This window comes from Felis catus, chromosome F2 (assembly GCF_018350175.1).
Source record: "Felis catus isolate Fca126 chromosome F2, F.catus_Fca126_mat1.0, whole genome shotgun sequence".
Classification (NCBI taxonomy): Eukaryota; Metazoa; Chordata; class Mammalia; order Carnivora; family Felidae; genus Felis; species Felis catus.
This window is the reverse complement of record NC_058385.1, coordinates 2,004,342-2,015,300: the sequence shown is the minus strand read 5'-3', so window position 1 is coordinate 2,015,300 and position 10,959 is coordinate 2,004,342. Positions and strand designations below refer to the sequence as shown.

General features: G+C 44.5%; 1 pseudogene; it reads left to right on the top strand.

Moving 5' to 3' along the window:
- Positions 1-3,314: 3,314 nt before the first annotated feature.
- Positions 3,315-4,884, top strand: LOC101092234 (annotated as a pseudogene).
- The last annotated feature ends 6,075 nt before the right edge of the window (positions 4,885-10,959 follow it).

The following is a 10,959-nucleotide window of genomic DNA, read 5'->3' as shown; positions in this document are numbered from 1 at the left end:
GCTCCGCTGAGAGTGTCCAGCTAATGAACTACATGAGGAATTTATACATAAATCAACAGAACTGCCCTCATCTTTCTTTCCTTCTGTTGAGCCACCACAGTGATCTCCCACTAAGAGGAGTCCTTTCATTTGCTCATGGTTCTAACGCACTTGTGGGAAAAAATATCAGACATTTTTGGCTTTTGGATTTCATACTCAAGTTTGAATATGTGGTTTCATTCCAAAAATACCATAAGAAAGTCTGAGGAGTAGCAAAGCCAGGGGGAAAAAATAGCTGACATTGAGATTCAGTCTTGAACATCCACAAATATTTCTAGAATCTTTTTTTTTTTTTTTTTTGGTCAAGGAGACCTTTCTTCAAAGAAAACCTTAGTCACTGAAAAGCCAGATATATAAAAGAAATGAGTAAGAAAGACTCTTCTTGAAACAGGCCTGAATTCTGCCTCTTTGCTTCTTTTCAAACTTCCTCCAAGGCACTCATTGAGCAAGTTTGAAAATCAGTGCCTGGCTCCGGTTTCCAAACTGTGCTCCAGAAAATATGAATCTTTTCAGATGTTTCCCAAAGATTTTTTTGGTCAGAATTCTGTCACATGGTGTATACTAACCCCCCCCCCCACCCCACCCCCCACCCCACCACAAGCAGTCTCAAAGTTTACTTTAACATAGGAAGACTCCAGGGAGATCTTACACTAACGGATTTAACACCACATGGAATCTTTAGGTCAAGGACATTGTCATATATTCTAGACTGCCAGCCCCTGGCGTTTCCCCTCATTCCCTTGAAACACACTCACTGGGGGAAGACCCTTGGGGAGAATATCCACATGACCGATTTGACTACTTTCTGCAGGGTGACAGAGCTGAGTAGGGCCTGGCATGGTGGAGAGGCACAAATTCAATGGGGCCCATTAGAGGGAAGTGGAGAATGTAAAGAAGAAAGGGACCAGCATTTATTGGGTCAAGTTTCCAAAAATGAAGTCAAGTGGAATAAATTCCATATCCTCTCTGTTTCTCTCTGTGTAGACCAAAAATTCAATGGAGAACCCTCTCCTGACATTCTTCCATTTCCTCCAGGAGCCCTCAGCAACCTCTTTGAAAACCCTAAGGCATAGACGCAAAGCATATCAACTAAATGAGGGGTGTCTGCCTCTCTGAAAAAAAAATTCTCAAATGAACTTAAATATTCATCTATTAGTCAAATTCTAGCTCTATAATGGCTTTGATTTCCTTACAAATATATACACTCAAGTAATTTCTGAGAAATGACACAAAGAACAAAGAGAAAAAAATCAAAAAACTCTAGAGAGATTTGTCATATGGCTCACACAGATCGTGCTAAATCCATGAATATAAATTTTACAAAAAGATACTCGTTATCCTGCATGTCAAAATAGATTAACAACCATTTTTTTTCTTCTTGTGAGTTTTCATTTCCTTTTTCTTTTCTTTCTTTTTTTTTTTTTTTTTGGAATGGATGAAATGCATTGGGTAAACAGGTAAACCAAAAAATCATTCTGAGCCATGACCTCAGCCATCAGCTGTCCCCACATTTTCTAACATCCTGAAATTTTCCATTCGACTTGGGTGGCTGATCTCACATTTTTTCCTGGACTTCTGTACCCTGTGGAGTTTGGGACACCACCAAAGGCAGGGGGTGAGCCCGACACCTGCCTGTGGTCTCCTGGCTCCTGCCCCGTGGAGCACAGAGTGGTGGGGAGGATTCGCCTGAAGGCCACGTTGCCCTCCCACACAAGCTGGAGAAGGATGCTGGAGGATGAGAAAATTATCTCTAGGAAACATTTTAAAGAAAAACTAATTATGTACCAAAGCTTTGCCTCAGATACAAATGGAGAAGGTTTAGTTAACCCTTACATTTTCCCATCAGATTGGTGAATATTTGGATTTGCTTGAGAAATATTTTCTTACCTTGTTAAAACAGATCTGCGCCAGAGACAAACATGTTAAAAATCCTAATTGTAAAAGCAAAACAAACAAACAGACAAACAAAAAAACCTCCGTGGGAGGTTTTACCATCATAGTTTGAGACTTCAGTATAATGGAGAGTTTTTGACACCTGCTGAATGTTCATCCCATCTGGGAGATATGTCTCTAAATCTAAATTTTGATTTGAGAAAAGGGCTCAGAAATGAATGATACATACACAACCACTCCCAGTTATTACTTGAAAGAAATAAAATCTGTTTTCTGAAGATTCCTATTGCTATCAGTATTTTTTACAGGACTGTTGTTTTGCACAGTTCTTTTTTTGTGGGGGGGGGGGGTGGGGGGAATTATTAGTTATGAAACAGAACTGACTATCCCGCCAAGGACCTATATAAACAGAACAGGGGGCTTGGGGGTTTGGCGATCCTGTGTGTAACCCTTAACCTTCAAAGGTGCCTCCATGTTAACGTGGAAACCCTGCTGATCTGAGACAGCCAGCGCCTTACGAGCATTTTTTTATTAGGAGGAGCAAAGCTAACTTCATGAGAAATCTACGATCATTATCACCATATCCCTTCTTCTTATCTCCATTCTAATTCTGAGAAAAATTTTCAGGGATTTCCTGAAATTTTCGACTAGCATAATTCCCAGCAGGCATTAGAAGTTTGGAGGTTGTCCTCCATTCCGCTGATCACCTTGAACGTGAGCTCTCTGTAAAGTGCTGATAATAAGCGACAGCACAGAGCCATACCAAAGTGCTTCAACAGACTGTTTTCACATGTCATGTTTCCACACAGTCACATGTGACATGGATTAAATCATAACCCCCCCCCCAAAGCAGTAATACTGTCAAAGCTCAAGATAATACAACAACTGAACTTCTGTCTCTGCAAATCATTAAAAAGGAAGTTGTGCTATACTTTCATTTTCTATAAAAACAGACCACCATGTCCATCCTGACATCATGTTCATCCTACGTTTAACATATTATTCACCTAATGGGAAAAATCTCAACTCAGGTCTACTTTTGTTCTTTATAACATGTATTTTTTTCCATACAAATACTCTAAAGGTTAATACTTAGTGATGATCTTTCTTTGTATACAGATACCAAAAGATAGGTTTTTTTTTCCACTTAATTTTGAATTATATATCTTGATGCACAAGTAGCTTAAAACCTCTCCATGGACAAAAAAAAAAAAAAACAAAAACAGAAAAGGATGATGAAATTATAAAATGTCAACACATTTGCAAATATTAAATGACTCTTCACACCATACCTCATGCAAAAGAATTTCTCCAATAATAATACCCAAGTCTCCAGTGATTTCCCTGGCCTTAGATTCTGCAGTCTAGTTTGAATCTGTACTATGCATTATGCTGGCCATTTTCTTCTCTACAGTGATGACTGGAAACCGTCAGAAGAGCAAGCTTCCTTTTCTACATTGCTTTACTCTGGGTGGTGTGGAAATCGAGGGGTAGTGGTGCCTTTGGCATCTCCAAGACTGTGGAGGTCTTTGCCACTACATGTCACCGGAAGATCCTTAAGATTCAGGAGCTCCTGGCCCACGCAGGCACTGCCTGAGCCCACGGGACCCCTGGTACCGCCCCCTGGGGAGCCACCAGGTTGGTGATACCCCCAGCTGAGCAAGGAGGGGGCAGCTCTGCAGAACAAATTCAGCAAATTCAAGAGGAAGAAAAAGGCATTGCTGGCTCTGAAAGACAAGTAGCATCAGCACAGCCAGTCGGGGCGGTGTCCCAGGCTCACTGTCCAAGCAGCGTGGTGGACAGGGCCACCGCAGCAGAACCAGCAAAGCGGCTGCTGAAGTTGGGAGCTGGCAGCTCAAGAACCCGGGCTTCTGGCACTCTCCAACCCTCGAGGGAAGTTAAAGGACCCTGAGAAGGGGCCAGTGCCCACTTACCAGCTGTTCCAAAGTTGCATATCTGCAACAGTGATCTGCAGGAGTCGTGCACACACCCGCAGAGGAAACCTCTGTGTGAGTTCTGTGTCTTCCAGTGACTGGGTTTGGGAACTGGGGCCAAATGGGGAAGAGGCACAGGGCCCAGGGGCTGGTGAAGTCCCCCTTGAAGCTTTGACTGGGGTTCTGAAAAGTGTGGTGGGGCCGCTCCTCAGCCTCCCCACCTCGAAGCCTCAGCCAGGACCCTAGTCGTGAGTGGAACCGGGACAGAGACTGCGATGGGGACAGTGACCATGATCTGGACAGGAACTATAATAGGGACAGTGACCATGATCTGGAGAGGGGCCACAATGGGGACAGGGACCTCGATCTGGACAGGGACCATGATGGGGACAGGAACCATGGTCCATACAGGGACTGCGATAGGGACAGTGACCATTATGGGGACAGGAAGCACGATGGGGACAGTGACCATGATCTGGAGATGAACCACATTGGGGACAGGGACCGTGATCCAGACAGGGACTGCAATGGGGATAGATACCTCGATCCAGACAAGAATTGCGATGGGGTCAGGGACTTTGATTCAGACAGGAACCATGAATGCAAGGGTCCTTTCCCCAGGTGGGACTCATTTCCTGAACACAGAGCCCCTCAGAAGGGGAATACTGTGTGTGTACAGAGAGGACATGATGCCCACCCTCTTCTGTGGGACCTTCTCTGCCTTTGGAAACACCATTGGCCTTTCCATGGACCCATCCAGAAACTGTGCCTTCCTTATCTAGGAAAAGGTGGAGCCAGCAGATCAGGCGGTTGCTGGGCTCAGTGGGCCCAGGGGGAGTCGGTACAGCTCAAAGTCAGCATTGCAGGCAAACGGCCGGTGCTGGAATCTGCCACTGGTAAGTCTGTCTGGGGCTGCCCCACTGTCCGGAACAGCCTTCAGGGTTGTCACTAGGACAAGATGGTCAGGATTGTCTACAGTGATGACGGCTCCGAGGAAAACCTTGTGGATGGCTTCTAGGGAATTCAGCTGGATTCTGTGTGCCTCATCTGTGCCAACACTGGTCTCAGTAAAACACTGAGATGCAAGCTCAAAAAATTAAAAAAAAAATTAAAAAGATACGGGAGCTCTTTCTTTCCTCCCAGTTTTACTGAAAAATAATTGACATGCATCACTGTATATGTTTAAGACTTACAGCTTGAGGTGAGCGTTTACTTTACATATATGGTGAAATCGTCATCATGGTAGGTTCAGCTAACATCTGTCTTCTCATGTGGACACAATAAAAAGAAAAGAAAAGAAAAGAGAAAAATTCTCCTTATGATGAAAAGTCTTAGGATTTACCCCCTTAACAACTTTCCTATATACCGTACAGCAGTGCTAGCCGTGGTCCTCACACTCTCTATTACATCTCCAGTACTTAGTTTTCTTCTAACGGGAAGTTGGTGCCTTTGACCACCTTATTCTGATTCCCCCTCTCCCCGTCTCCTGACTCTGGTAACCACAAGTCTGATCTCTTTTCCTGAGTTTGGGGTTTTGTTTTGTTTTGCTTTTGTTTTTCGATTCCATGTATACATGAGATCCTAAAGAATCTTTCTCTGTCTGACTTATTTCATTCAGCATAGTGCCTTCAAGGTCCATCCGTGTTGCCGCAAATGGTAAGATTTCCACATTTTGTGATGTCTCTCTTCCATTCTGTACATAGGGAGAGATGCCACAACTTCTTTACCCATGCATAAATTGATGGACACTGGTTCCTTGTCTTGGCTGTTGGAAACGCTACAGTGATCATAAGGTGAAGATATTTTGTTGGAGTCGTGTGTTTCTTTCCTTTGCATATATTCCCAAAAGTGAAAAAGAAACCCATGGACAGAATGAACTCTGCTACTGATTCTACTGACACCATTTTACATCAAATCACCCCCAGGATCCAACCAAGGATCTTTTTAAAGTCTATAGAAGCAAACAACCTTGAAAATGATCCGGAATGCAGTGTTCACACTAGGGTTTTTGTCCCCACAAGAGATGATAGAACATGGCTGCAGCTCCTATTTTAATGTTTGGAGAGGTCTCCATACCGTTTTCCATAGTTGAACCAATTTCCACGCCCACTGTCAGGATGACCATCCTCAAAAAGACAAGAGATAGCGCATGCTGGCACGGATGTTCCTAACTTCCAACGCCTGCCGACTGGGGCATGACTGACCAGCACGTGCCACTGTGACCGGTGAATGGAACTGATTTAATTATCCACTGTGTGACCAGTGGTCGTCATCCCCCACCGTGCGGCCCTAGAGGGCCCCCACTTACAATGACCATGTTGTTTGCCGGGAACTTCTTTCACTCCCGCTAGGAGGGCTACCCGTGGACAGAAAGAGCCCTGCTACTGATTCTGCTGACACCATTTTGCATCAAATGACCCCAATGGTCTAACAGAAGACCTTTTTCAAGTCTCCAGAAGCAAACGACCTTGAAAATGATTCAGAAGGTAGTGTTCAAGCTACGAGTTTTGTCCCCACCAGAGATGCTGGAACCTGGCTGCAGCACCCTGCCAGACGGTGATGGGTGAGCTTCCACGGTGGGCCCCACGCCTGAAACAGCAAAGGCCTAACTGTATATGTGATATGCTAATCTGTTTGCATAAAGTGAGTCGCTTATTCTCCAGCCCGACATTTTGCATTACCAAATACAGCCCTGTGCTTCATCTAGAAGTGATAGAGTAACCTGCCTCGAAAGGGAAAAGATCTCTGACCAACTCCCTGCTCCCTCCCGCCAGCCCCCTACAGGGACGGTTCCTCCCCTTAGAACCAGTGGAAGCTTTCCTGTTTCTGAGCTTCCAAGCCACCCGCCTGTGTTCTTGCGTGCTTACCCACACCCGACTCACAGCATCTTAACTGCGGGGGCTGTAGCCAGGAAGGGGGCCACATCGACGACTCGGCACCAACGGGACATTCAACACAGGTGGGTGCCAATTCATCCAGCCACAAATTATAAGCAGAGTAATCAAACCTTACCCCGCCCCACCCCAGATGCACACACTCCAGATTTATACGACTGAAAGCAATTTCTACAAACCCTCAGAACCCTTCAAGTTAAGTTTGCATGAACGCTGCATGTGGTCTTTTTCCGAGGGACTTTTTATGGTGAAAACAGTGGCGGCTACCTCCCCATGATGGGCTCATTTAAGAACAGAGGCACAGGACAGAGCACAGCAGTGGTCAGAATGGGGCAGAGTGCCCACTTACCCACTCGAGTAAGTGACTGGGTTGCTTCTAGCAGGACATGCGTGTGGTATCCGTGCGAGTGTGGGGGGGCGGGTTTATATGCCGCGTACTGATGAAGTGTGTCAGCCTGTGCAGTTACGGACTATGAAGTAAGGCAAAAACCAAATGTGTCTTCGGAACCATGTTTTCCACTCATGTATTCACTCGTGTGTCTATTCGAACACTTATTCAGCAAGTACGTGTGAAGGGAGGGGCTACCTCAAAATAAAGAAGTAATAAATGTGCTAATTTTCAAACATGGTTCAAAGCACTTTAATAAAATGACTTGCTTTATTCTCACGAAAATCCTCAGAGGTGGAGCTGGTATTATGTCCATTATACAGACGGGTAAACTGAATGCTGACTGAGTCACTTGCCAGGCCACGGAGCTAAAACAAGTAGAAGTAGCAGAGGGAGAGCCCCATTCCCTGCACCTCAGGCTCCCTCCCCATGTGGCCGGCTGGCCAGCAGGACCTTGGAAGAACCAGCACCGAAATCGGGCCAGCCCTTCCTTCCCACCTGCTATTGTGAGTGCCAAGGGGCAAAGGTGTGGCCCCTACCCAGAGTCTCCCCCTTTGACCTCCTTTCCCCAGGGTTACGCCGTAACCCAGGAGATGTTTTGGGGAAAACATATGGGAGGTTACAATTTTGTAGGCACAAACTAACAATATTTATTTCTCTTCGACGGAAAACCAAGAGTAAAGCTTTCTGTTGCCCCATGACAGGCAGGACAGAGCAGGGCTCTTCTTGGCCATGGCAGCCCCTGGCCAGGAGTGAAGCTGTGATCTACCAAAAGGGAGCGTGTGCCCCCCCAGAAAGACCTGAGACAACGCGGTCCGAAGCCTTCTGGGGAAAACCAGCCATCGGAGAGAAGGCCGGGGGCGGAGATGTGCCGACACGCAGACATGCCCTCCGGACAGGTGTGCACCTGTCGATCTGCCTGACAGGAGAAGAGCAGAGCCCACGCCCTAAGACTCGTCTGAACCGCCAGACCAAGGCCAGATAGGAAGAGGGGTAACACCATCAGAGTCTGCGAGAAAAGATCCTTCTGGTCTGCAGAAAGCTTCCTCATGACCACTACATGGAGGCCCATCCTGACTTTAACGGTGCCACTAAATGCTGCGTACAGCTCCTCAACGGCTCCCGATCGCTTAGGGCGAGGAGCGGGACACTGTGCCCTGCCGGGCACACACTACACACTCACCTAGTACCCCCTCCCACGTGAACACAAGACCCTCCTCTGTGCCTCAGGTCACGCCATCTCCTACCTGGCCCGCCCCGTCCGTAAGCCCCGATTCACCTCCAGGACTCAGCTCAGGGGGCACCACCCGCCCCTTGCCTCCAGGGCTGGTCACATCCTTCTCACTCCTTCCTGTTGCTAAGTGTTGTCCTCCTGGATAAGGGGGTACTTGACAGCAATGTCCAATTCAAGGCTCAAAGGAGTTTCATTGCCCGTGATTATGAACGATCAATCTGGTAGTCCAGTGTTGTTGTTTTTTTTTTTTTTACAAAACGGGCTTTGTCGATCCCTCGCAGATGTGAGTTCTAGAACCCTGCAACGTATTTCACTCTTAATTATAATCTAGACGTGTATCTTATCGGTTATAAAAACGTCTCTGTCAAAGTGAAATTTTGACTTGATATACTCCTAGGATAAAAAATATAGCTTCTTAAATAAATTATTCTCAAATTAGTTTTTTAAATAATTAGGTCCTGGTGCCTGGGGGATCCGCAAACCATGGGTTGCTCACATTTTTCCTTTAAAAGGAAAAACTTGGATATTATCCAAGGTTTGAAAAATATTGAAACACTAAGTACGACCTTAACTACGTAAAAGGTATTCACAGGAAAATCTGAAAAGAATCATAATAAATAGCTAACACTGGATATTTCCAAAGGGAGCCGGGAGCAATTTGTTATTTTCATGTTATAAAGTGTGTATGGTTGACTTTTATCCTAGGGAAAAGAAATGTAAACTTTAAAAATATATCAACAATACATGAATACCTTTCGACATGACATTCGGAATTTAGCAATCAAGTTTCCAAGCAAAAATCTAAAAAGATTTTTGAAATCTTTTAGCTCTAAATCTAAAAAAAAAGTTAAGATCCCAGTATTTTTAGAGGTCTGTAAAGTTCTGTGACTTGTATTTTCCTGTAGGTGGATATAGATCTGAAATTGTGCATATTGGAGATTTTTAAAAATATTTCTTAGATTACTTAAAAGTAACAAAACCACAGCCTCCAGCACGTCCCTAGCATGCGGTACATGTGACACTAGTATGTGTCACAGTATGTGACACTCCTGATGTCCGAGACACTTCATAATAACCCTGGAGGGGGAGGAGGGGCCAACAAGCAGGTAGTGACGTACGGGAAATAAAACGGGCAATGTACCGAGAACTGTTGCCATACATGTTAGGTAAATCAGGTTCATTCTACTATTCTCTTTACTTTTTGTGTCTGTTTCAAATTTTCCGTAATAAATATTTAAAAAATAACGCAAAACCAAACAAAACTAACCACTCAGGGAGATGCTATCATCTACCCATCAGAATGGCCGTAAAAAAAGACTGATAATACCAACTGTGTCTGAGAGCTCTCAAAACTCAAATCTGTTTCGGAGACAGAAACTCTTCATAGTGAAGCCGACATGTTTCCAACGTGGATTGTCTAGAAACTTTATGGGTTTATTATCTCTTCCAAAGCCTGAATCTTGGTGTGCTTGACAAGCGCTCATGTTTGAATCATGTGTGCATTTATTTGGAGAATATGTTCGTGTGTGTGTGTGTGTGTGTGTGTGTATGCAAAACTGGCTACACAAAATGAATATCCTGCTATCCTTTCTAGACACGATTAACTTGGCTTAGGCCAAAAATTACATGAAGCTAGGCCAAAACTTGCTGATAAGCATGTATCTGTGACATAGCACAGACCCTTGACCTTGTTATCACATTGTATACATCATAGATCTGTATATTAATGTGTCCTTTAGGACTTTCAAAGATTGAAAGAGTTCAGTATGACTCAGCTCTGAGCAATGAAAGTTTTCATAGTTTTTATTCCATTTACTTAAAAAGTAATAGAGTCACTGGCAGTTCACTGTGTTTCCTTTCTATTGAAGAATGCTGTCTAAAAAATAAAAGCGATAGGAGCCCACTGTTGTCTTGTTACAATTCTAAAATTCTCATGTAATTACAGCACATCATGATTCTTCCAGACCTGACAATTTATATTGTGCTATAATGTTGAAATATTCTCTGAGCTTGATAATTATGGCTATTTTTTCCTAATCTTCTAACATTCTATATATATTTTATTTTCATAATCTTAAAAATATGCATAAAACACTAGAGTATTACCCTTAATTTATTTTTTTACATGCTGATTTATTTATTTTGAATGAGAGCGCACGTGAGCAGGAGAGGGGCAGAGAGAGGGAGGGAGAATCCCAGGCAGGATCCACACTGTCAGCGCAGAGTCAGACCCAGGGCTCGATCTCATGATCCCTGAGATCATGATCTGAGCTGAAATCAAGTCAGATACTTTACTGACTGAGCCACCCAGGCACCCCTAGAGTATTATCTTTTCAAAAGTCATGTTGAAATAAGGCACAGATGAGTGAAAAAACATGGATAGATAGAGATAGAGATTGGGATAGGGAGATGGTGAGGGAGGAAGGAGGAGGGAGGGAAAGAAGGATGGAGGGAGGAGATGGAGGAAGGACGGGAGGAGGGAGGAGAATGAGAACCTATGTGACCAGGACCACATCAAGAATGGGGCTCAGGAGCCCAGAGACTCCGGCTGTGATTTGTCCAATCACTATGACCCCC